The sequence below is a fragment of the Falco cherrug genome, chromosome 16, assembly GCF_023634085.1.
Source record: "Falco cherrug isolate bFalChe1 chromosome 16, bFalChe1.pri, whole genome shotgun sequence".
NCBI classification, from domain to species: Eukaryota; Metazoa; Chordata; class Aves; order Falconiformes; family Falconidae; genus Falco; species Falco cherrug.
In genome coordinates this window covers 8,269,199-8,295,901 of record NC_073712.1, presented here as the reverse complement: position 1 = coordinate 8,295,901, position 26,703 = coordinate 8,269,199, and the positions used below count along the sequence as shown (strand labels likewise).

The following is a 26,703-nucleotide window of genomic DNA, read 5'->3' as shown; positions in this document are numbered from 1 at the left end:
TCCAGTAGCCTTTGTTTCACTGGAATTACTTTCAAAACAACCAACATCCGAAAAGCATTCCCCACACACCACAAATTTTGGCATGCACTCATCAGAGAGGCATGCTACAGCTCTAGGAAGCGATGGCTTTCAGCAGCTCTGAAAAGTCACATTTTAAATTTATTTCCATAATAATGACTTTAGCGAACAATTTTGTCAGAAAGATTTATTTGCATACCTCACATTTATGTTTTCATGTCATTTCTGAACTTCTCACAAACAACGGATTTTATGGCTAATAAAAGTAATAATCCCAAGGGCAGGAACTTTGTTTATTGCTTCAGCCGCACGTGCACAGTCCGCCTGGATCTGTGCCACGATGCCCCAGGGACCAATTCTGCAGGATGCTCAGCACGGCCCTGGCCATGTCTGGAGCTCGCCTGTCACTGCCTGCAATGCACAGAACCCACAGGATGAGGCCATAAAGTGTGAGCCCAGGGCTTGACAGGCACAGATCCTGTCCCGGTGAGGGAGGAGGGAGCACAAGCCAGACAGGATCCCCGCTCTGACCTGGGACGGTGCCTCGGAAGGGTTTTACAGCCCAGAGGACCAGTCAATCTCAGCCTCAGCACCAGATCTCCCCTTTTTTTTTTTTTTTTTGCCAGGGCTCGGACTTCTCAGCCCCAGCTTTAGGAGGAAAAGGGGCTTTCTTCCTGGCCATCTCACCCCTCGCAAGCCCTGGAGCCACCGGGGAGCAGCCGCTTGCCAGGGCCAAGCGCAGCTGCTGGCGCGGGGGCTCGGGGGGCTCAGAGCTCTCGGCGCGGCGCTGCGGGGGCCGGGCACAGCTGGGGTGCAGGACAAACCCCCTGCTCCGCCGCACCAGGAGGGGCTGGGACAAACCCCAGACCTTCCATGTGCCCGGGGTACAGGGGCAGGTTTTAGTCCCAGTTTTTAAGGCTGAGGTTCTCGAAGGCTCCAGGAGAGCCCAGCTCTCCGGGGTAGTTCTGAAGCTCTTGTCCTGCGACCCCCCCCCCCGCAAGGCGGCTCCAGGCAGGGCTCCAGCTCTGGGGGGCTGCGGGGCAGGCAGCCGCACCTGAGACCTCTCCCCTCCTCTCCCCGCAGCGGGCTGGCTGGAAATATCTCCCAGTAGCAACTTACTGTCTCTCGGGGATTACAATGCCATTTGTTCTAATTCTCGTTGACATTTCATTTCACACGCTATTAAATGAACCCCTTCAGAAGGACAAAACAGAAATTTGCTTTAAAAGAGAGAAAAATAACGCATCTGTTAGGACAAAAAAGAATTTGCCATTTATTTTTCTGATATAGTTAACATATATGGTGCAAGGCATCCAGCCAGCCTAAACCAGTACTGCTCTATCGTACATCGTGCCGCACTCGGTGACAATGGCAGCAAAGTCACCAACATAACGCCACATGCTTCTGTTGTTCTTGCCATTTTTACGCCAGTCATAGCACTCCTAACTAAACTTTCCCTTCGTTTGTAAGTAGAGTTGAAATGTTTTCTGTAAATATCCAGATTTGTGTCTGCAATAAGATGATACCGGATAATGGAAGGACAAGTGTAAGGGAACTTCAATGAATCATTTTTTATTTCAGCAATTTAGCAATGACATATTATATCAATCACTTCTGCACTGGGCCTGCAGAGTAAGTAGATACCCTGACACATTTTATACCTTTCTTTGAACAATACAAAATGACCTTTGGAGATGGAACAAGTTGCTGAGGGTAGCTGTGAATCTCTCTTAGTGGTGAAAGGGAGCAAGGAGGGAGAGGGACAGACATCCTATCCTGGCCCAGGCAGGCTGGGCAGGGGGATACGAGGGGACAGTGGCTCCCAGAGCACCGAAGGGGACAGGCCACTGCCAGGGGGACCACAGCTCCCAGCTTCAGTGGGATGTTACACAGAAAAAAGCACAAAGTGATGCGAGCTGAGCTGGAAAACACAGCCGTGAGAACGCCTGCTATAAAAACACAGCCTCCTCCTGCTTTCCATGGGCCTTAACTCCCAACGTGCTACATTTATCTTCTGTGGTGATTAAAGCTCAGCAAAGTCATTAATGCTAAGACATTCCTCACTGTACCATGTTAAGAAACAGACTTGTCTACTTATTTAAAGAAAATAACCCCCTTTTTCCCTCCTAAATCTGCTTTCACAGGGGCAGTGTCCAACTGCAAAATGCCACAGAGTCCATTTGTATAAGGCTAATCAACAATTTTATGAATCCTGTAAAAATACAATTTATGGGGAGAAACAAAGGCCGTTATTTGCAGAAAACACACAAGTTCACGATGGCAATGCAGCAAAGCAACGTGCAGGGAGGGGGTCCCCACTGTCCCTGTGGGCTCTGAACGTGGGGATGCCCGGAGCAGTCGTCCCTCCATCCAGCACCTGGGCAAAGCGGGGGCGGGGGGCCAGGACCCTTACCCACCCCCACCCCCTGGCTCCGGCTGCCAAAAAATGCTAGAAACTACCGTGGTGAACAATTCTTTTGAAACAAGGATGAATTTTGAGGATGATGTGAACTTCTACCTCCTCAATTTTTAAACTAGGATTATGTCATATAATAGCCTTAAAGATATTCCCCAGGGCCAGTCACTTTTACAGTGAATAATATCTAATCACCCATTTCTTCCATATAATATACTACCGCCTGCTAAATTTGTCGATTTAATTAGCTCTTTCCCTTAACACTCAGTATGATTAAATCTGTATTAAAACTTTCTGTGCAGCACAAGAGCAGACACACCTGAGCATTTTCTAAATTTAGCAGAGGACAATATTTAATGCGTTATTTTTAATGGATGCTGGAATTGCTGCATAAATGAATTCTGATTTGAATTTCCTCAGCCTCCTTATTTTTTCCTCAACTCCCTTAAATTGTGTATTAAGCAGATTAGAAAGAGTAATGGAGGAACCTACCTGGTACCATCCATCAAGTATCTTTCAGAACTAAATTAACAATGAGCACTTTATGCAAAAAGAGGAGGAAGAAACTGGGTTTCTTTATACTTCAGCTTCATCATTTTATAAGATGTGTCAGACTAGACACATTTGGACTCATCTCACAGTTTCCATGCGGTTTAAGCAGGGCAAACAGAAGGGCTGGAAACAATTCCTGAGGATTTTCATAAATCGCATTTGATCCGAATTTTAGGAAGATTTGCGTGTATTTGGGGTAATTAAAAGGCCCGTTTGTGCATTGTGGAGCAATGACCTGATCCCCTTTTCACAAACCGCATCAAATTACTGTCGATATGAATCATCAGCACAGCACCAATTATTAAAAGATTTGTCACGTACCAGCACCCTGCAGGCTCAAGTGCGAAGGCAAAGCCGGCGTCCCCGGCGTCCCAGCAGCCTGCGCCCCGCTCAGCACCCACCTGCTCCAGGGGAACCCTCCCCCCAACCGGGCACCCTCGGGGACCACCGCTGCAGACCCGGAGCGGATGGGGGATGCCGGGCACGGCACTGGGGAACGCAGCCCCGCTGCCTGGCCAGCTCCGCCGGCTGACAGGGAAAACTGGCTCGCTTCTCTTCCCCAGAGCCCGGGAGATGCCGAAATTGTCCCTAAAGCCACAGTCTCAGGGGTTATCGGAGCTGTGCAGAAGCACAGGGTAACAGGCGTGCGGCAGATGTTCCCCACCAAGGAGATCTCCTGTCAGAGCATCAGCTGAGCTGTCACAGCCCCTGAGAGCAGGAGTGACTCAGGGCTGTTTCAATTTAAATTTAAATTGCTCAGTGCAACTGGCAAATAAAGAGGCAAGGAAGGAAGGATGGAAGACTTGACAATACCAGCTCCAAGAAAAAAAGGGTAAAAATCTGCGATGGGATCTCTTCCAAATCCTTTCAGTGTCATTCATTAGGCAGACAGACAGGAAACCATCCCGGTGTTGCTGGGGGCTCTCGGCTGCCTTCAGAAAACCCCACAAAAGTCTTTGCGTGTCACTAATCGGAATACTTTCTGTTGCCAGTGCGGGAATTTATCTGAATTGTGTTGTGAGGGTTGAAAGTCAGTTCTTGGCCCATTTAACTGTACAGCCACCTCTTTCATTAGAGTCCACTGGCAGAAAGATAACCAATTCTATCTTCATAATTACAAAGACATCCACAGCAGGAGACAATAAGGTTGTTTCTTACGGAGGATTTGAATTACTTCAATTATCGTGTCTGAAGCCTTCCCATTCAGGGAAGCGTGAGGTTTGGGATTACTTTAGAGCAATCAATTGTGCCTGATTGGTTATATTCAATAAAACCAGATGGGAGAATCTTTTTTTGTTCCCTTTAGGCCATACAAGCTCAAAGACTCGTTAAAATCTCTGTGCCCCCTTCAGGGCTGTCACTTGAACAAAACAAAGGCACAAACTGGAGAAAGGAGAAACTAATATTCTTGGGTTTATTTAGGCTGCTTCTTCCTGAAAGAACAGTTTATCCCCACATGTCATCCACTGAATTCAAAGAGCTGTGCTCGGGAGGCCGGAGCCGTCACCCTCCCTTTGCAGGCAAAGAAACTGAGGCACACGATGGCCAGTGATCTAGGAACAGGAGTCAGTTCTGATTAGTTTGGAAAGGCAAAAGAAAAGGAGATCCAGCATGTCACTGTGCGAGGCTGCAGCCGGCTTCCCGGAGCATGCAGAAGCAGAGCTTCTGTAGGTGCCGTGAACCCGCCCCGGACCAAAGGACAGATCCACTCCCAGGGTGGCTTCGCGCTGCAAGCAAAGGCCAGCCAAGCTGAAGTCTGACCCCCCGTACGAATGAAGTTCTCCTGACTAATTAAAATGCACTTTTTCTTTCTCTTCTCTCTGCTAGTCAATAAGATAAACAATAGGCTAGTGGAATACGAAGAACTTGCTTTGTGCATTATGGATTCTCAAAGATGCTTTACAGCAGTAGATAGCAAACACAAAAGCTCAGCTATGAAGTGTTTATTTCTGTCTAAGTACGTGTTCCTCTGGTGTCACTTTTGGCACAGAAGAAACATGCTTCCACCTAAATATTTCAAAATGGCCACAAGATTTAAAGCACATCCTCATTAAGAGATTTGTAATCCTGCCTCTGGAAGGCATGCAGAAAAATGGATATGCCTCAAAAGCCTACAATACATTAATGTTTTTTACATAACCCACTGCTGTTTAGCCAGACCTCCATCTCAGGTTTACACTGAAGCACAGATATAAGTTCAGACTGGTTTAAAATTCTACATTTAATAGAAGCTCTCTGCTGATTTGAGGCCATAGCTATGAGCTTACTCTCATCTCTAGGAGTTGTGGCTGCCTTTAAGAATTCCACCAAATCTCTCAACATCCTACTGGCTCCAAGCTTATTAAATTCCGTAAAAGCTTCCCCTAAGAAAAGATTATTTCTCTCTTCATTTCCACCTCTGATCGAAAGCCTAAGTCAGACCACCCAGTTAAACTAAAACAGGATGATACTTCCAGGTGTGGTTCTTCATTAGCCCTAACACATCTTTTGGGGAGGTAGGAGAATTGTTCTTTTCAAGTGAAACATATTTATGAAAGCTACAATTGCTCTGCTCACAAGAACAACGTGCTGGTTCAGCACTCCATGCTGGATCAAGGAAGCACTTAAGCACGTATTTCATTTAGGTAGGTGTTCAAATCCTACCGCCTTGAGCAAAGCACGCCTCTAAGCAGGTTGCCGTACAAGCTGGTTTAAGCATCAGCTTTGCTGTACCCTGGTTTAGGGCTTAGCCCTTCTCTGGTAAGCCGCCGAAGACAGCACCACCGCCACTTTCCACAGCTAGACAGAGAAAGTTGCAGAAAGTAATATCGTGCACTCCCCAAGGAAATTAAAGTGGTCATGCTGGAGATAGTTTCTGCAATGGAGAATGAAAGATGCTTGCATTATCAGTGGAGTATAAGATATTGTGAAATAGGGCTGTGCTCTTGCAGTTCATGCCCAAGCTCAAGCTCTGTCTTATCTCAGGACAACGTCACAGCCTGCTCCTACATTTGCTTTGCAAAGAAAAGGAGGACATAAAAAAAATCTTAAAAAGACTTTTTTCTTTACTTAAGTGTCACCTGAAGGTTTAAATTTAGTAATTAAAAGTCCCTCTATGCTTCTGCATGAATTTTTAAATATAGTCATTAAAATAAAAAAAACCTTAGCATGATCCACCTTACGTAACTCTCTCCACAATTTAAAAATAACTTGTACAACTTTCTAGTACTCAGTGTGCATCACAGCAATTATAGGAGAGGCAGGTACCCCGACTGCGGCGCATGCAGAGCTCACGTCTCAACCCATTCCTCACCAAGATCTTCCTTTACAAGTGCTTTAGCCCTCGGGTACAGAATCCCCACAGTGACAGGGGTAAGACAGCATCCTGCAACAGACCCAAGCTCCACTGCACCCCGATGCCCAGCTCTGGGGGTGCTGGGGGGAGGCACAGCCCAAACCCCTCCCTCACCCCACCATCAAACAAGTCTGAGGGGCCAGCATGGAGGCTGCTGCGTGCGTACAGCTACATGGCGGGGACCAGGTCATCCTTCTGCATGTGGCATCTCCTTACTGCAAGCACGTGTCACATTTTGCAGAGCTGTTTATGTCTGGAGCTAAAAGCAGCACAGCTCTGCATTGTACCTTGGCTCCTGGCTAACTGAGTTACCAGAGAATCCTAAATCTTATGTTATTCTGGTCCAATAAATATTAAAGTCAGGGAAAAAAGCTCATTAAAAGTCCCAAGAGTATCAGTACAAAACAGAGCTATATTGGTATTTGTGCTGAAATCAAACAACGCATTAATAGCACTTCATAAAATCTTACATGTGTTGGTCTACACAGCTCTGCAGCTGAATCCTCTGCTATGTACTGCGGCGAATGAAGAGACAGGACGTAGCTTGATGCAAGCAAGATGTCGATTTATTGCACACAGTCCCGAGTTTATATATGTTTTCAGAAGCTGCGCGCTTTAAACAGATTGGTTCTTTAAGCTAAGCATTACATACTAGGCCATCCCTGATTGGTGGTTAACTACAAACAAAGGACACTTTAAGTAAGTGTTTAGAGTCATCAATTAACAGCAAGGTGTTACCTCTCCTTGGCCCACCCCTTCCTCACTCCCTTATCTTTTCTCGGCATGACTCACCCTGTTGATTGTTATCTACTCACACTCCTTGTCCTCCCAGGGTTTGTGGCCTACAAGCTCGAGCACATTCCTTTCAGCTGACTGATTGCCACTTACGGTCCTGATTTCCAGGCCCCCTCCTGCAATGTACCACGGGAGGACCAGGTATGAAGGCTCTTCTGTTCCAGATAAAGTTCCTGAGAAATTCCCAGAAGCAGTCAAAAAACTAGAAGCCAGTAAGAATTACAGAGTGGAAAGAAATGACCATGTGAGAATGATAAATGCATTGGAAAACAAGGCGAGCGAGGATATATATCAACATAGGTATATAAATCATGTAGGCGCATGATGAATTTGTTATGCCAGCCATGGCTGTTGAACTGTTAAAGCAATGCTAAAATATGATGGAGGCACATGTGAAAAACTCAAGGCAAGTCTCCCAGGCCTTCATCCCTGTCTGGAATAAATTATTATAGCTGTACTCACCTAAGTTTACATTAAATTAGAATCTAGCCGGTTTTAGCTAGAGAGAATTATTACTGAGCATACATCAGGCAGAACATCATTAGGTAGTCAGGCACACATTTATTTTTTATTCCCCAACTGTATACCATCCCGAGCCTACCCACGCCTTCAAGCTTTCTTCTCCTGAACACACACCCCCACTCTGGGTGTGCAAGAAAAATCTTCCTGATGACCTTCAGCTCACGGCGTGGCCCTGAACCTGCCGGGGGGAGCCGGGGACCAGCAGGGACGGAGTGGGGCAGGGCACATGCCAAAGGGGCTGGGGACCTTGCGATCCAGATCCTGCAGAGCCGACGCTGCAGCCTGCCCTGGCGGCGGGCGCTGGAGCTGGGTCTGTGGCTTTTTGCAAGCAAGGAGCCAGGTCAGATGAGACCGGGGAGTCCTGCCTGCCCTGGGCCAGGCTGCTGCCAGGCTGCTGTGCCACCGCCTGCCGTCCCCATGCCAGTTTGCTGTGTCATTGCAGAGCTATTTATAGACTCACGGATGTATCCAGGGAACCGGAGGATGTTGACTAGTATTCTTCTATGAATAAAACATGAATATTTTCCCCACGTGAGAAGCTAAGAGCTACTTTAGGTTTAACGTTTTTCTTTCTGATTGGACTCAGCGGAGCCAGTTACTTGTACTTGACACCAAAAAAAAGGATTTGAGACTTGGCCTAAGAGTATACGTTGCAAACACTAGGTCAGTATGTCCTTTGCTGTGACAGAACGGCACTATTCTAACAATATTATGGAAAAAAATGATAAAACTTCAGGAAATTTGCTTTTTCTGCGGATAGTACCCTTTTCTCCATTCCTTCTGTCTCCTGAAGTCAAAAGATACCTTCCTTGTCACTTGAGCACAAAACATTTCATTCTTTGGACAATACGGGCCTTGGTAATTTTTTCCTATCTGTAATTATAAATGGAATTTAAACAGAAGGCATGTCCATGTTTTCTCCAAATATTAAATTGCACAAGAGGAAACACTGCTTCCCTCCCTCTCCCAGTGCCCAAGCAGAAGCTGACTCTCAAGGGCAGGGGCTGCCCACTGTCCTGAATTCATACTACTTGGATGAAATCCAGCACCACCAAAAATCCTCACTAGCCAAGGAATTCTAATGGGGACCAGATCAGTGTAGCAACACAGAGAGACCGACCGGCCAACACCACCTTTGGCCCTTGCAAAGGCTGAGACTCCTCTTTTAGAAACATTCAGGGAAAGGGCAAGACTCGCTCTTACTGGTGTGCCTTTGTGCTGTTCTGGCTTTGTAGGGGGAAAGAAGGAGCCTTAAAATGAATGCAACGCAGCTTGTTCCTACCTACAAGCTTTCAAGCATCAGCTTAGGGAAGGGAAGGGAGGCAGGGTGCCTGGGTGTTTAGCTTTCATCAGCCTAGCTAAGGAATCAAAAGCAATGAAGGCACAGCAGCACACAACACAGCACGTGGCTTTTCAGTGGGTTAAATGAATCTAAGCTGAGCTCTGCGCTGTTGCAGCCAGGCTGCTGCTGGAACATCCCAGCTTGCCAGCACCAAACCTGCTCAGCAGTCCCTGTGCTCGGGGAACTCGCCGTAGGACTGTCCACAGCATCCGTAAACAAGCTGTCTGGAGCACACCCAACCAGAAATGGAACGGCCTGAGTATTTCACCCCTCCTGGCTAAGGCACTAAGTGTTTTCATTTGTTTCCTGTTGAAATCCCCATTTCTTGCCCCTCCTTCCTATAGTCACACATTTGGTAGAGAGCACCAGACCTGACATACGCTGCGCTATTTCAGCTTTATGCCATCCTCACACCGCAGCGTTACACCAGCATAAATCCAAGAGTTTTATCAAGGACCTTCTATACAGATCAGTGGGCAGACAGGTTGAAAGGACAGGAGATCCACCGTCTCTCAGGCACAACATGGGGTCCTTTTGTTGATCAGTAAGAACATGCAACCCGTTACCTGCACATTACCAGCTCTACCCCAGTCTCTCTCTCTCCCTGTTGAAAAATGGATGCCAGGTTTCCTACAGTGGCATCTGAGATGTGAAATGACAAAAGGAAGGTCAATTCGGTGGATACATTTCTCCATACACTTTTGAAGTAGGTCAGGTAATATAGGACTTGGCATCACTCTCAAAGTAATCATAACTGGAATTAAATTTAGATTTCAATAATGAAGGCACTTGAAAAAGTCAAAACTCCAGGCCTGTTTCTGTGGCCCCTCTTTCCTGCAAGAGCATCCCATGACTCTGTGGGCCTTCAAAGGATCAATAATATACAGATATTACCAATTCATCCAAGAGAGTTCTTTATTTTTTGCTACTCTTTTTGTCAGCCTCCTTGGACAAATCACCACGTGGTTAAACATAGCACTTTCACAGCAACTTTCACTGTAAAATTTCAGTTTATTTATAAGCTCCTGTAACAAACATAACCTTATAACTGCCTCTGCAAGATGAATAAATACCATCAGCCTCTGCTGTTACAGCTGAGGACACTGCAGCATGGGAAGATGAAGTGAGCTGCCCAGGTGTGCACCAGAATGACGTGACCAAGCCAGGGAAAGCTCAGATCCTCCTGGTACTTAATCTATATTACTTAGGAAACGTTCTTTTCAGGTTCAAAAAGTTTTTGGTTTAAGGTACATTTTTCATGGCTCACTAAACTGCTTGGTTTGAATTTGATTCACAAGAAAAATACTGAAACAGTGCAATAAGTTAGTTCCTCAGTGTTTCAACACATCCTATATTAGAAACCGTGCAAGAAGAAAGCCTGACCTAATGAGATTACCCAAGCTACTATTTTCAGGGCTAACCGCACTGAGGAAGAAAAGAAAGAAAAGCACATTACTGACTGATAAATAAAATAAAACTCTTTTTCTGATTTATTCTGTAAATCAAAATGCTAAAAGAACCTCTAAGGCTATATCAAAGCCGAGAAAAACGTAACACAAAATCAATGTTAAAGGCCATCTCAGCATCCTTTTATCTAACCAAAACTGTAAACACACTGCTACATTCCCAAAGCACAAAATCCATTTACACTTTGCATACTTGAAAAGAAGTCTAATGCATTTTGAAAACCACAGACTTAACTGCACGCTTCTCCCATATAATTCAACAGGACTTAATAAGATTTGCAGGAGGCACAAAAGGCAAATTGAACCCTATAGCTGAACACACAATTTCAGGTTCCCAGCAAAGAGGCAAACCTAGTGATGGTGAAAATATAACACCAGAAGGGATCAAAGCAGGATAATGGATGACCAGAAAAATAGAGGGAAAAGTCATGAAACGTAAAGTCAGTGCTCAATTTTTTGCAATACTTCTCTGAACACTCAGCAGATGATTTGTAATAATGACACAGAGTCAGTTTTCAAACCCACTTCCCAGAAGGGTGTTTTTTTTTTCCTCTTGTGGATAACTGCATTTCAGAGCTATCCAGGTCTTTTTGGCTCTGGGTAACACAACCAGACAGCCACGCTCCGAAGGAAAAGGCTGCTTTGGCTTTGCAAGTTCATGCTGCTCTTGTCAAGCAAGCATGATCATGGCCTCCCTGAAGCAGCTGGTCCAGCCTCAGAGAGGCTTACATGTCTTCATCCTACCCTGGCCATTACCTAACGGCAGGTCAGCACTTCCACCAGAGAAGTGCATGTTTAAATTCCTGAATTTGACAAGAAGAGAGAAAACTCTGAAATCACGCAGACATGATCTTAGAAAGACAGGTCTCAAGACATCAAAGACTTGTAGTCATTTGAAGCCATCTGTGTATCTAGCCATCCACCCACCTATCCGTGGACATACCCCTAGCAATTATCCAGCGGCTTTTGATCCCTTTACTGACATCTCTGTGTCCTGCAAAGGCTGCAGAAGCACCGAATGGCGAGTTTGTCATCTTGGAGCCCTCCTTAAACTCTCTGCCCTGTTCTCAGCCCCTGCACTCCCACCACCTCTGTGAAGCCCACAATGCTGGAGAAGCATAAACACAGACGATAGTTTTCCCTCTGCTTAAAATCAGGGAAGTAGACATTAAGCTTAGTTTAAACAGGGATATACACAGCAGAAGGCTGAGAGCTTATCCACAAGTGGTCTAAAGCATGGCACAAACTCAAATGATTCAACACAACAGATGCTCTTTATACCTGTCTGACTTTCTGCACAACATGCACTTTGATCCAAAAGCTTTTACAGTAACGCTTGAGCCAAAGATTACTGAGGAAAACAGAAAGACTCCCGTTGACTCCAAGCCCTGGATCAGGCTCTCAGATAGAGGAACTGAGCATCAGGTTTGGAGTCAGTAACATAAAATGGGCACACTCAAAATTAAAAATATGCCTCCTGCGCAGTCACTGCGATAACTTATGTCAATTCTCCCCACACCCTCTCCCCCCTACAAAAATACCATTTAACAGTGGCCTGCGAATAAAGCATCACTCCGGGAAATCTCTGCACATGGTGTGGCTGCCGCACCGCCTGCTCTGCAGGTGGCATGTCACCAAGACAGGCTGCGGGCAAGGAGCTGTGCGCGGGCTGCAGAGGGTGCAGGTGGCCCGAGGAAAGGGGAGAGGGGTCGAGCAGGTTGGGAGTGGATTGCCACGGGAAAATCAGATACTGATTTTGGAGGAGGCATATGAAATGACAAGGGATAATATTTGTCCTTTTTCCCTTACTGCCTGCACAGCAGCGTGCCAGGTTCCCTTGTTCTGACACAGAGTTCTGAGCTGTGCAAGTAAATCTGGAAAAAAACTGGCATCACTGCTGCAAGCTGCCCTGCAAAGGAAAGAAACCTGACAGGGCTTCTGCACCTTCCCTTTCTGGTCTCTCCACCATTCTCCTCTCCTGTCTCCATCCCGGGAGGTGTTTCCATGGCAACACCATGCAAAGCGGTCCTTCCCTCTGACATGGGAGAAATGTTGAATGGCTGAAAAGAATTGGCTTGGGAAAACCTGGAAATTCAACTAAAAATAGGAAAGGCAATAATGGAAGGTGATGGTGGAAAGCTGCCTGGGGACTTCAAAACCTTCTAGAGGTCTTGTTACAGGCTGAATGCAATTTGGTGTTTCTCTTTCACTCCGATGTCAGGAAAGATAAGATTTTTGTTTTCTTGTAAGATGTGAAGCGTCTGGCAGTGTTGTCCCTTCACCCAAGCCTAGTATTAGCAGTAATTCTCCTAATTCCCTTTTATCACACAGAAATGATTCTGAGAGACCTGGAGAGCAAGGAATGAGCAGCAGAGCCCCACCAACCCTCCCAAGGAACAGCTTCGCTTGAAAGCATATACTGTTACAGTAAATGGTGTAATTTGTGCTCTGATGTCCTGCAAGGCTTTACAACAAGTGACAAATCAATCATTATACAAACATCCTTTGATAATCAGTGTGGTTACATTAATTATGATAAATGCTTTTAGCAGCTGCAGTATGTGGACACAATGCATAATTGCATAGGAATCATATTACCCTACTTTTCCATTCATGTCCTGAAGTACAAAGTCTTTCAAAAATTGCCATACTGCAATAGCTGAATGCAGAGTTTACAATCCACTCTTCCAAGTGTTTAATTGTAGAAAATGCAGAGTCCATTAGTATTACTGTTATTAAATATTAAGTAATATTCCTTGAAAAAGAACCATTACCACTTCACAAATTACAAATATACAGGAGGACTATATCAGTTTCCTGACCCAGGGGATTAATTGTAGCAGTTGTTGCACAGCAACACGGTACAGCAGATTAGGACCTCACCTAATGAATAACACTGCATCCAATTGAAATTGCAAGGAAATTTAGCTTGCCAGAATGCAATTACAGAAGTCTAAATCTGATTGGATTGCAGTATTTCTGTATTCTTAAAAAGCGCATCTGTAATGAATGGTAAAGAGCAGTAGATGAGGAATGTGTAACTCCCATTGGTCTTAAAGACACAAGAGGGGTGGGGGCTGAAACGTTTCGAAATAAAGCGACAAGATCAATGGATACATCTTCACATAATTAACCTCAGGGATTCGATACCACAACACATCACTGTGAGCAAGAGTTCCGCTTCCTTTTCAGAAAGAACAAACATCTCTACCAAAACCAGGAACTGATGTCAAAATAATACAGTGCGAATTTAGAAAAGGTTATAATTCTTTTGAGTTCATAGAGAAATGTCCTTGATGGTCAGTCTTCCCCTCAGTCTCTGTTTTCAGAACCAGTTCCCATTTGTCACTGTGAGTGACAGGACACTGAAGTGGACAGATTTCTGGAGCCACTGCCCCAAGGTTGCTTGTGATTATATTCCCTCTCATCCTAATGATCGCAAGGGGTCAGACCCTTGGTTTTACATCTTATCATCATGGAGCTTTAAAAAGAGTCTTTCAGGGGATTTCAGGGTAAAGCAGAACAGCTACATTAATTGTATAGGAAACCAAAAGCACATGTTTCACCGCTTGTTACAGCGTCCGCGTTATTCCTGCAATAAAGCTATCGCTGGGAAAAAGAGCTAGTTTTCGGCTAGGAAGACCTTATTTGTTCGGACAGTAAAGAAGTGGCCATGCACTAAGTATTTGGATAGACTCTATGCCAGCACAGAGAAAGGGGGACAGCCTGCAGAGCCTGCAGAGCACTGCCCTGGGAAGGCAGCCCAACGGCTCCTTGGCATTCCAGCCGCCAGTTCTCATCTGGCATGGACAGTGCAGCTGAGATGATGGAGCAGGGTGACAAGAGCCTTGGTATTTTAGTGTCACAAGAAACACAAAATGAAAAAAAAACTGTGCAGGAAGGCTCCAGCTGAATCACAGCCTGGCCCTCCTCAAACGGAGGAATCGCGAGAGACCACACACCAGGTCCCAGCAGGACCTCAACAAGGGAACGCCTGTTACGCTCACCCCAACCTTAGGGCATCCTGGTGCCCCAGAAGGAAGCACAACTATAGTTGGCAAAAGAACAACATTTAAAGCATAAAGATAAGCAGAAATTCTGTTTGAAGGACTATTTAGAGAGAATTTCTCCCCAGAATTTGACCTTTTAAGACAGAGTTTTCATAAAAATAACAAGGGCTGTAATAAATTCTGAACCTAAACATCCTATTCACAATGCACTTTGAGACACCCGTTGTACAAGTTAAGGGATCCATAGACCCCTTAGTAGAAAAAGACTTTGCGGGAGGATTTAGAAAAACATTGATACTTGTGCTTTCAGAAAAAAACCCACCGCTGTGGAATAAAGGAGACTGAGTAGAGACAAGTCTGAGGAGACTCCTGAAGCACCCCATGAGATTCCTTCTGCTGCCTTTTAACACATTACCCTTTAGGCTTTGACCAGAGCCTCTCCTTTTCCTCTGTGCACAAGTTCTCCTGAGGAACCTGTGTCCCCAGGGATCCAGCAGTCCCAGTAGTCTGCGCAAAAAGGGGTCTAACCCTGTATTTTCATCAATTATTCCCTAAACCTCTTGGCATTAGAAGATTTGAAAATAAACCCTCTTTCATATTTGGTGAGGCTTTGGAGTCTGATTTAGAAATGGTTTGAGAAGAGCTTTTTTTTCTTCCTTTTTAGCCTTTATATCAGTCATTTTATCTGATATATGATAAGCTCAGATGAGTTTAAACTGATTCATCCTATTTTGTAATGTTTAAATGTACTTTGCTGAAGCTCCATCATAATGTCACACACTTTTAAAATGAATAATTCATCCTGCCCACCTCTTCTGAAATGCCAAAAGGATACTGCGCCTTACCAGACAGAAGCAAATACCTTTACTAAAAAGTACACAAGGAAACAATATAATTTAAGAAAAAATAGCGACCCAAGATGCACCACTGCAAACCTCAACACCCCGATCTCGTGTGGGAGAGCACATTAAAGCCCTGGAGGGAGGGAGAAGGCTCCTTCCCAGGGAGGGCTCAGCCCAGGGGTTCAGTTGTTCCCTTCGTCAGGCACCGACGGCTCCGCAATTTCCAACGGGAATCAAGAAGTATCTGAGAATCACTGACAGGCACAGATAAGGCTCTTCTAGCAAATGCCTGTCAAGGAACTGTGCAAGAAATGACATTGATTTTATCCCCATGCTGGTACTATTTCAGGGACAGCCTTTGTCAGTTCTATATTTAGCTGCTGTATTATGTACCTTACTAATAGCCAGGTAGAGTTTTGTCAATTTTGAACCCAGCAGGGATCAGGTTAAGACTCCGGAATGAATGCCACTTTGTGCAAAACCGGTGTTTGCCAACTGGAATAAAACACAGGTATCATGAAAGAAACCCAGAGAACTTCTAATACCAGGCAGCAGTTTCCCCCCGCTGTGTTAGCACAATGGCCTCCTGCAGCCACCGCACGACGGCACGCTCACACCCTGGGCTCAGTGGGGTGAAACCTCCCACCCGGCAGCACCCACCCCGGGGCAGGGGTAGGTGGTCCGTGGGATGTTTACAGCCCCCAGAAACACACCACTGCGCTCCCTGGGAGCATCCTTACAAATTCCCCAGCTGCTGGAGGGGGAAAACAGCCTGGGATGGAGGAAGATGAAGGTAGCAGGGCCCCCAAGCTAGGTCTTTGGAAAAATAAGGGGTACTAGAAGAGACAGGGGGGTCCCAAACTCACATTTGGGATGACAAGTTCTGATTTGGTCCAGAGCAGAAAGCAGCATCTTGCCCATTTGCCCCTGGCTGGCATCACCACCTGAGCGGGCTCCTGCTTTGGTCATAGCCACTCATCTGCCTGACAGGAACCAGGAGGAATTTTCTGAAGATGTCAGATAGGCTGTTTTGCCACGGGGCAGCACTGAGGGGAAGGCAGGAGGCTGTGCTCCTGGCCGGACAGCTGCGTGAGCAGGGCCACTTGCCAGAAGCGCCTGGCCTCCAGCAGCCCCGGTGCCTCTTACAAACAGATTTCCAGCAGAAGAGAGCACTCCACGATGCCGATAAATGCATCATTACGCAGCCCGATATTTGAGGGTCTAAGTCTTCATTTGTATTTCATAAATATTTTATGCAAGGGTATTTTTACTGAATCATGGACAAGGCATGAGACAAACTCTCCACTGGAGATACTAAACGCATCTGATCACTTTTGCTGAACATTTGCAGCACTACTGGGAACACTGGCTGCTATCACTCACAGCAGAGCGCTTCAGACAGCACCAGGAAAAGTAAGGCAAGGACAGGCTTGTATCATACAGTCTTGCTTTTGTGGAGACAGGCTTTTAGAAAGCCAAAATCAGCTCTCCCAACACCTTATCCACCTGGAATAAATAAAAATTAAAGCAAACTAAAAAACCCTGTAAAACTCCATAGTCATTTTCCATCGAGAGCCCCATGCTGCTCATCAAACATTGAAGAGCAGTCTGTGAATATCTGAAAAAATGACCTCATTGTCATTCTTCAAATCTTCCCTTCAAGCCTCAGAGTGCAGCGACGCTTGCAAAAGAACACTAGATGAGTCTAGAGTCCTGTGGCCACATGTTTTCACATTCACCAGCATTTTTTCACTCCCAACTATCTGTTTTCATATGGTTGAAATGCAAAGTGAATGTGTTGGCGGAGCTCCTGAACACTCACCCAGGCTCCTTCTAAAGTAACTTGTGCAGGGAAAAGGAACGACGAGCCAAATGGTTTTAGCACCAGTTAAAGGTTCCGGAGCCTTAGCCACAGACCCCGGGAGCTAAACCATGTAAAGTGTCATGGACACGCCACGGACAATTCCCAGACAGACCTAATTGTTGGCACTTTGGAGCAGGACTAAGTGAGAAGCGTTTAGACCCCAGCTGAGGGCTCTGCCTGTAATGCCTTAGAAAGGATTGAAATAAAACGACTGCATCTTCATTGGTCTCTAACTAATCTCAGAGGGCTGATTATGAGCACTCTGAAGCCTGATGAGAAACTAATGTGTGTGGGATCCCTTAAAAAGTAGGGTAGGAAAAAACAAAGCCACAAAAGGTGTGGCCTGAAACCGGGCAGAGCGCTGGGGGAGGCGCAGGGGGGGCACGTAGGGAAGATTACGGTTACGTACAGCTCTGAGCAGGGCCACCGGTGATAACTCGCTAGGGATTACGCTGTTTCTAACACAGATCTGTGGCAAACACAACACCTGTACGTGTTTTCAGCTCCTGGCCAGCCTGAGTCATGCCGCTTTCCTTTCAGACGATGGATGCTCCTTGGGGAGCATGACCAGAGGTCAATACAGCTATTGCTCCTGGCTAGAGAGGGGTGGAAGTGGTGCAAGGTCCGCTCCACGCTGCGAGTCAAGCGGGCCAGTGGCGCAGAGGCATCGGGCGGCAGAGGCAGCTCCAGGAGCACAAGAGCTCATGACTCACCCCCTGATCAGGCTTCAGACGGCAGGGATGGGGGAGTGAGGCGGTTGCTGAGCATTCACGAGGCTCCTATGGCTTGTGAAAAACCAGGGAGCTGCTGCAAAAATAGATGCGTCTCCTGCTGGGTGACTTCTCTGAACCCAGTGCTAGCACTGGCTTAAGCAAGGGCGAGCCTGGAAAATACCCCCGTCCAGAGCACACTGCCATCGGCAGAGCATCCCTCTGCATGCAGCAGGGGGACGGGGCTGTGCAGCGCGTTTCCGCAGACGGGTCTTTTGTAAATGATGGACGGCAGAAATATCCGTTCCTCAAACAAGATATTTCATGCGATATACATCATGCTGCTCCAGGTAGCGTGCCTGGTGCTAACCCTGCTCTAAGTAAAAAAACGAGCCTGTTTCATCCCTCCAAGGGCTGAGACGCACCCTTGGGAGGAAAATTAAACCTCCTGCATCTCCACTGGGAGGGCAGCCCTGCCTGCAACAGCATCCTGTCGTCTCCACGTTTATCTGGCTCACTTAGAAGGCAAGTGCTAGGAACCTGACTCCTGTCCAAAAGTAAAATCTAAAAGAGAGCATATGGTGTAGGTTTAAGCATTTGGCTACTATTCTAGCTTGGGAAGAAGAGACAGCAGCTGAGTTCTGGATGCCAGTGAAAGCTCAAGGTCCAGCCACAGTCCATTCCTGGAGATAAGACTCTACTTGATGTGACTAAATTACCTTTCCACGGTTTCACATTCATTGAAGAAAACTCTGTGTGTGACATTTCTCTCTAAATCTATAGCTATATGATTGCAGAGTGTTTTTATAAAGCCTATGCAACCCATCACCCATAACCCCACAGTGTTATTTATAGCTGTATATAAGAGAAAGTCACTAATTTCAGAAGTCTTGCCAGACTCTGGGCACCTAAATGCCCAGTGGGAGAAGCAATGCAGAATTCACTAGCAAATAAACCCAAGATGGGCCATAGGAGATCAAGGATCCATTAACAGCTTTAAGGCAAGGAGGGAACATCGTGCTCACCCTGGTGCTGGCTGTTCAGCAGCAAAAGGCAAAACCCCATCTACTTGTAGATATGCCATAACTAGAATGGGCTCATGACTGATTTCCTTAGTTCTGAAAAACTCTATGTCTTCTATCAAGTTTGGTCATCCCTTTTGACTCTCATTATTTATTAGGTGACCTGGTTTACTCTTTTTCTCCGGTACCAGGCTGCTAGGGATGTTGCCCATAGTTGCTAAGAGATATTCTCTGGTCCAAAAGTCTCACAGCTCAAGAGAACAGGATTTGAAAGTGGAAGGGACATACTGTGCGGCTGAAAAACAGGGGCATACAGACTGACTCCTGAACTACACTGAACTCTGCTCCTGATTCAGCAAAGCAAGTCAGCGCTGATTTAAATGGTGCTTACAGTAAAGCAAGTGCTTAAGTGCTTTGCTGGATGATGACTGGGACACTGAGGGTCTTGATGGATTCAGCCCAGCACTTCCCTGTGGCAGTTAAGTCACTTCTGTCACATTTTGCTATAACTCTGTCACTTCATGAAGAATATCAAGCTTTGTCTCCTACTAGCCATCTGCAAAAAAGAAGTCAAATAAAAAACTCTGTAATGGGTTCTCACTGCAGAAATCTTTCCCACCATCCATGTTTTGGGCACTTTGACCTCACATCCCCATAGAAAATGACCTTTCCTACACCCCAAGGCTATGATCTGTTAACGCAGAGTTTTACATTGCATTCACATCCCCTGCGACATGACTTAGGTCTGAACCAAGACAAGGGTAAAAGGGGTGAAAAAATGCAGTTATAGCTTCTTTATAAATGATGATTCCATTTAAGAACTGGAAAGTACTGTTCAAGAGAGGATGAGATACCTTCTATAGGAACACATAAATTTAGAAAGGGGGACACAGCTTTCATGACTTGGGAGGATTTACTATCTATACTGTGACTTACCATGCCGGTTTAAAGCTCATCTGTTGCAAATGGTTTCAAATTAGATTTCTGGGGTACAAACACACAGAAAATGATCCACTGACTCCCACGCTAAACTAGGGGTTTGGCTGTGTGGGTTCAAAGTGCTCTTCTGCTCTGGAGCCTATGTGACCATAGTAGCTTGTAGATGCCTCAGTAATGGCTGTGAGTCATCCAGCTGCTGCTGTTACACAGATGAAGTAAGTTAATAAAAGAGACAGGGCAAACATCCTGTTTTGTTCTTAATTCATATCATTGACTAAGATGTAGCTTAATTAACCAACCTTCTCTCCGTATAGAACAGTCTGACTACCATCACTTACCATATGTAAAACACCACGCGGCGTCATTACGTACTGTTCTTTATACTAAAGAGCCATATCACCGCCTCAGCACTGTAACCGAGCCTACTGTCAGCAGCCTAGATCGAAATGCCAAGGATGTAATGGGTCAGAGACTGAAGTGCTACCTCAACTCTCGAGCCAGTGCCTTTCTCACTCATACACAGTAGCAAGACCGTGCGTGCAGCAGAGCCAATTCTCGCTGAATCACTCAGAGGCTTTTTTCCTGCTTGTAAATTATCCTCAACCTGGTTGCCCTCCTGCCACATGCATTAGCACGCAGGATTTCTCAACCAAAGACATCGAGCAGGCAAATCCTAGCCTGAGAATTGCCGTCAAGATCTTCCCCAGTAATATTCCTCACATCTGTAAGCCTGACTCCAGTGGGATGCCTGGCCCCTCCAGCCGCAGGGGAACGGCTCTGCTTGTTGGGGCTCCGAGTATCCACTCACTTCCCAACTGACTGCTCACAGGTATTTAGGCAAGCATTCACAAAACTACTCCTCAAACACTCCTCTCAGTAGCCTGGATGCAGGTGAAAGCACCTCAAAAGATGTCGCAGTCGAGGAGAACATCCCAGCTGCCACTGCGGCGTGCCAGATCCTTCATCCGCATCCCTCGCCCTTCTCCCACCGGGAGCTGGGAGCAGGGGCTGGGGAAAGCAGCAGGTATGGGCACATGCCAGACCCATCCTGCCGGTCACGCGAGGGAAAATGACGGGCGGCGGTAAAGCCTCACAGCAACTGAAGTAATAGAGAAAAGGAGATTTTTTTGTGTTTGACAACTAGATGAGTAATCATCCTGAATTCCCTGCTTCACCCTAATCCCCTGCTGAGTCACTGGGTCCCTGTTGATACCCCAGGCTGGGTGACTCCTCTCTCAGAGGCTGCCAGGGATTTTTGCCATATGGCAACAAGGAGATTTGATTAGTTGACTGTTTCCTATTTGTTTTAATTAGTAGTTTATTAGCCATATGTTAAATTGCACATTTCAACTACTCAGCAGTGTTACTGGAAGTCAGAAAGTATCTTGATGGGGCTTCTGTTGCCTCTCTAGCCATGTGGGTATTTGCTTTGAACATAATGTCACCTGGTGGGAGCGCAGGAGCGCTCTCCCCTGTCTTGTGCTATCACCTCACCTTATCCCATCCCTTCTTGTTTTATTTAATCTCATCTGCCACCTCTGCCAGCACCGGGCAGGGGAGCAGGTCAGACCTCTGGCTGCCTACCAGAGCTGCTTGTCACATCGGTGGATGCCGACAGGCCTTGGCATTCCTGAGCTCTGGGAGGTCTGTTTAGGACCCCCAGGGACCTCCAGTGAGGACCTTTGGGATGAGTAATCTGGTGGTGCTCCTCCAGCTGGGTAACACATTAACCAGAGCTTGAAACCTCTGCACTAATCACACCGCTGTGTTTGCACCTCTTTGTTTCTGCATTCCATCAATCAGTCACATAAAAGTTAATGGGAAATAGATAAAGGTCATAAACAGCAACAGTAGATTCAGTTTAGAACTCACGACAATATCCAGAGAGCTGAAAGCTGTTTTCACCCAGCCCTGCTGCACAGGCTTTGATTGCAGACGATTCTGGCACCAGGGGCTGCTGCCACCATACACTTTACCAGCACACAAACCCTTCTAAGAACAGCTAACCAGTTATCAAACAAACCCCGCACACCACCCCCCTTCTCGTCAGGAAGCCACTAGAAAGGTTCTTGCAGCATGTGACTACAAACACCACAAGGCAGCAGGGGACGACTAAGGAACAGCCCAGACCTGCCCGTGTCCGACGAGGTCCGGCAGAGCACCCGTGGGATGTGTGACAGTCCCAGCGTCACTCGGCTGGGCACAGGACCCTGCTGGTGGTGGGGGCCGGACACCGTGCGTCTCCTGCCTTTAAGAGTTGCCTGTTTAAGTTTCCAAATGACAACAGGATTTCTCCAAAGATTTGCCCAGGGCTTTTCCAGCTCCTCCGAGTTCTCTCAGTGACCACTGCTAATGGCATTCATAGACTTTTTTCGAAGCTCCACTTTCCAGAGCTACAGCTTCAGGTTCTACTACTTGTGCACACAGAAACTCATGAACACGCTACTATCTTACCCTTGACTACCTTTACTTTTTCATATTCTTACAGTCTTTTGCCATTATCACACTAATATCAAAGTAATTGCACAGAATTAAACACTAAACTGTGATTTACTGGCTGGGCTAATATGTTTAAATTTGTGGGTTTTTTTTTCTCTGAGAGAACTGCGAACATCATTTTATACAATCATCTCAATGGCCTCTCCATGACTATTTCCCTCCTTCACAGAAGTGTTAAACATTTTGTTGCACACTTGCACCTTCTGTTGGGAAACATCTTTAAATTAGGTTTTCTTGATTCTCATGCAGTTTAGCAATGCAGATTCCTAGATGTTGGGATTGATTTTGTATCCTGCTTCTCTCATCAGTTCAAGGGTTGCAATGGTTTCAAACACAGCAACGTTACTCTCCCTATATGTTTAATCAACATGTTACTCCAATTCACTCTTAGGCACTTGCACCCTGTGTGGGCTCAGATCAATTTTTAGATTCTAACGATTGTCACATTTTTAAAATACGTTTCAGTTGCACGCTTACCATAGATCCCAGGTGCAAATCTGCAAGTGCAGATGATCACAGCCCCAAACCCTTGCCATTTGCCGTGCAAGGCCAGGCAGCGGGGGGAAGCGCTCCCAGCCCTGCTGCTGATGGAGCCGGCTGGAGACTCCATCGCCCCTCGCAGCAGCTCCTGCTGCTCCCGGGGCAGTGGGGCTGCCTCCTACCCCAGCACAGCACCTTGCCCGCCCTGGGCTGACAGCAGCGACCAACAGCCTCGAGTCTTCCTCCAGCCCAGCAGACACACAGGGGCTTTCCAAGAGCCCAGGGCTGAGCAGGCAGCTGTGGCTTTACTGAATAGCCCGGAGCAGAGCAGCAACGCTGCTTCCATCACTTGGTAATGAAGAGTTCCTCGAGCGATCATCTTCCACCGCCCTCAAAGCAATTAGTACATCAACCTATTAATACTCCACGCCCTCTCCCCAGCCTGGGGGGCTGTGCTCTCCATAATACTCTCCTCAGAATAATGTGAGGGTGGCCTGAGAAAGCTGAGGCTATGCAGCTACCCACCTAACAAAACCCACCAGCAGCATCCCTCCCCAGCCTCTGCCAAGCGCAGGAACATTCTGCCATCTCTGCTGTAATAAAACGCAGGTGCTCACTACAAAAGCATTACAAAGCATTGCTGATGGAAGGAGATTTTGATTAGCAGGCCCTGGAGAAGGAGTTATACCCAGCAGTGAATCCTGGAGCTTGGTCACATTGCTCTTCCCTCACTCCACCAACCCAGCCAGCCCAAGCCCACAGGCACTGACACACAGGCAGCTCCTTTTCTCCAGGAACCAACTTCTCACTTGGTTTCAAATATATTTCAGCTCACGCACACACCCCTGAACCCTCTGCAGCTCCTACGCTCCCCCAGATTGCACTGACCCAGCTCCCCTGAGACACTGGAGTCACAGACCTTGAACGTGACACCAGGTCAATGAGCTCTGCCAGGGACGGGGCGGGAGGACATCAACCACCACACTCTTGGCGGCTGCAGTGCTTGTGCCACTGTTCAGCACGACAAACCTCTTGCTACTGAATTCCTCAATATCTTGAGAAGCCAGCTCCCCGGTACCCCACTCTGCTGATGGTCTCTCCCCACAAAATGATTCCCCATCTCAGTTCATCTGCTTTGCAGTACAGAGGAGTCACCAACACTATTGCTGCAGGGCAAGATGCTCATTTGTGTACAGAGGCACTGAGAAAAATCTCCCTCTAAGAAGGGATGAGGAGCTTCATATTTACTCTGCCTGGTGTATGAGAGATTATAATGTCACTGGTCATGTTAGTAAACACTGACAAATGTGACAAAACATGGAGTTAATCCTTGAAACCTGCTGAAACCAAATATTCTGTTCCATTTGGTAACAAGTACAGATAGACAAACGCTCTGTGGCCTCAGTGTAGTCATATTAAATATTTAAAGTTACTTACTAAACACACAAAGGGCTTGAACTTCCAGCTGATCATTGCACCATACAGATTCTGAGGAAGAGTATGGAAAGGCAGGCATACCAGCAGCTCCTCCTGGGTGTGAACAACTGGTCCTTCCACTGGAAAGTAAGACAAACGAGACAGTATTAAAGCATCAGATAAGGAAAGATGTTCCCTTTATTAAAAAGTAGCAGTACATTCTTTACATTTAGCATAAAATCTGCTGTAATTACCTAGCAGTTGGAAAGCAATTTGCAGCAGGCTTTATTGTTCAGCATCTGTACCAAATTCTAAGGGAAACATCCACCAGGGAATAAAGTAAAATGAGATGTGCCACAGTAACTACAACATTTAAATGCCTGCAGAATGGAAATTTCAGTGAGGCTTAAATGAGCTACAATGCAATTCTACTTTTGCATTGCTGTTTTTGTTTTGTTATTTAAAGGGCTCTGGGTTTGACTCCAGCTTCTTCTTATCCTGTATACACACACCCACCAGGAATGCTATAATCCACACAAACTAGGAAGGTTATATTAAAAAAAAAAAAAAACAACAAACCAAAACCCAACAAAAAAACCCACAAAAAAAACAGTCAAAAGAAAACCCAAGTCTATTGCAGCCACAGAACAAGGAACATTCTGGCAAGTACCACCACCAGGGCTTCACTAGTTATCAATGCATGTGCCTCTTTGGTTTTAATATCTACAATAAAGAGAAAAAATAAAATAGCTTGCAAGTTAACTTGCAAACTCACCACAGGACCCCAGAGTAACTATGTCATCCAGTGGAGAAAAGTGGAGCTCACACAAGGTTTTGTGGATGCCTAAAGGAAGCGACATTTTACTCCTGCTTAGCCTGGGATAAATCTGGCCTAACTTCATCATAAGTGAGACAGTGAGTAGAAATGTGATGGAAATAAATCAAGCTTGCACCAGTTTAAAAAAACAACCAACCAACCAAAACACCAAAAATCACCAAAGTTCTAGTTTTGTATCTCCCCAAGGCAGGGCGCGTACATGCGGAGCTGTTCAGGAATTCTGTCTCAGGTGTTGAAACCTGTGCCATGCCAGGAGAGAACATAAGCCTGACGGCTCCTCAAACAGTTCCTAACTTTCCAGGGGACCTCACATCACACAGTGACAACCATGAATTTATTAGATGCCTGTTCAGACCTTTCTTTCTTTTCTCACTGATTAAATAATATTCCTTCTGATTTAATTTCAGAGCATCAAATAAAACAGGAATGTATCTTTGCAAGGAAATGTATCTTATGTTCTTTTCCAGCCTGAAGCTAAGCAGCATAAACAAATTCATCCCTTTCAGTAATGAGGATATGATTGCAAGAGCACTTGGAATTAAGGAATATTACCAATTTTCCTATGTTTTCCTCCCATCCAGAATTATGTTTCAGAACTCTGCCTCGTGCTTTGCTACCCTACATTATCCTGTCCAATCAGGCTGTGCGCCCTCAAGCCTTCAAGCAGGTTATTAGTCTTACAAAATGCATAGGATTAAAAGTGCGTGTCTTTAAGCTCTACAGGCTGAATTTTTCTCAGCATGATTGCACGGATACAAATGAGAACAGCGCTTGATTCTAGATGTTTACAGTACCATGCAATTTGCTTTAACATGCTGACTACTGATGTAAGGCGAGTTCCACGGGAAGGAAGTTAATGTCTATGTCCTCTTTCAGACCACAGCAAAGCACACTCGAATGGGGAAATCAAATTCTTATTACTGGGTGAAATAATTCCTTCATTCAAGAGAATACGGAAAAATTTAACAAACGCTCAAAGAAATGGGACGACGATCTGTGAGTCAAAGGAGGCAGTGTAGATGTGATGACAGGAGGAATGTGACTGTGTGCTCTATGGGTTGGTAGGAAAGCCAGGAATAACAGAGAGCAAGGAGAATCAGACAGACATTTACAAAAATCCTAGACTTTATTCAATGAATTATTTAAAGTCTATTTCTGATCTGGCACAGGAGGTCACTTGATCTCCAGAAAGGAGCAACGGGAGTCCCATCGCTTCTGCCATTCAAAACTCAAAATGAACAAAGTGACAGGAAATACACAGCACAGAACCATCATCCCATGGCTTCAGGGAAAGGACTGTTTGACCTGAGTAGACTTCTCCTCCTTCTAGCATTTCTGCCTTGTTTGCATCCCTGGGAGTTCACCCTCTGAAGTCGCTTCACTGGGTAAATACCGACACCTCCACACACATCAGTATGTGTGGACCAAAGCTGTGATCAGCTTCTTCATGTTTGATGGCTTAGGTGTGCCATCACAAATGGATGAGGCCTTTTGGACTTACTAGATGGTAGCATTAAATCTTAACAACCTTGTCTTGAAAAACACATTTTAGTAAGGCAGTGCCAAATACCAAAGAGGAAGGCCAGATGCTGCCAACAAAGCCTTGGAGCTGGTAAGCGGCCTCAGGAGCTTTCCCCC

At 46.0% G+C, this 26,703-nt stretch overlaps 1 protein-coding gene and 1 long non-coding RNA gene across 6 annotated transcripts in view; one reads left to right on the top strand and one right to left on the bottom strand.

Moving 5' to 3' along the window:
* The window catches only part of LOC114018078 (uncharacterized), a 181,550-nt gene extending 157,181 nt beyond the window's left edge, over positions 1–24,369 (bottom strand). Inside the window, exon 1 of the long non-coding RNA XR_003563496.2 lies at positions 24,249–24,369. This is a non-coding gene — a long non-coding RNA (uncharacterized LOC114018078). The remainder of the gene's footprint in view (positions 1–24,248) is intronic.
* KCND3 (potassium voltage-gated channel subfamily D member 3) overlaps positions 1–26,703 on the top strand; it is a 132,763-nt gene that overhangs the window by 25,203 nt on the left and 80,857 nt on the right. The gene's annotated exons all lie outside the window — the stretch shown is intronic.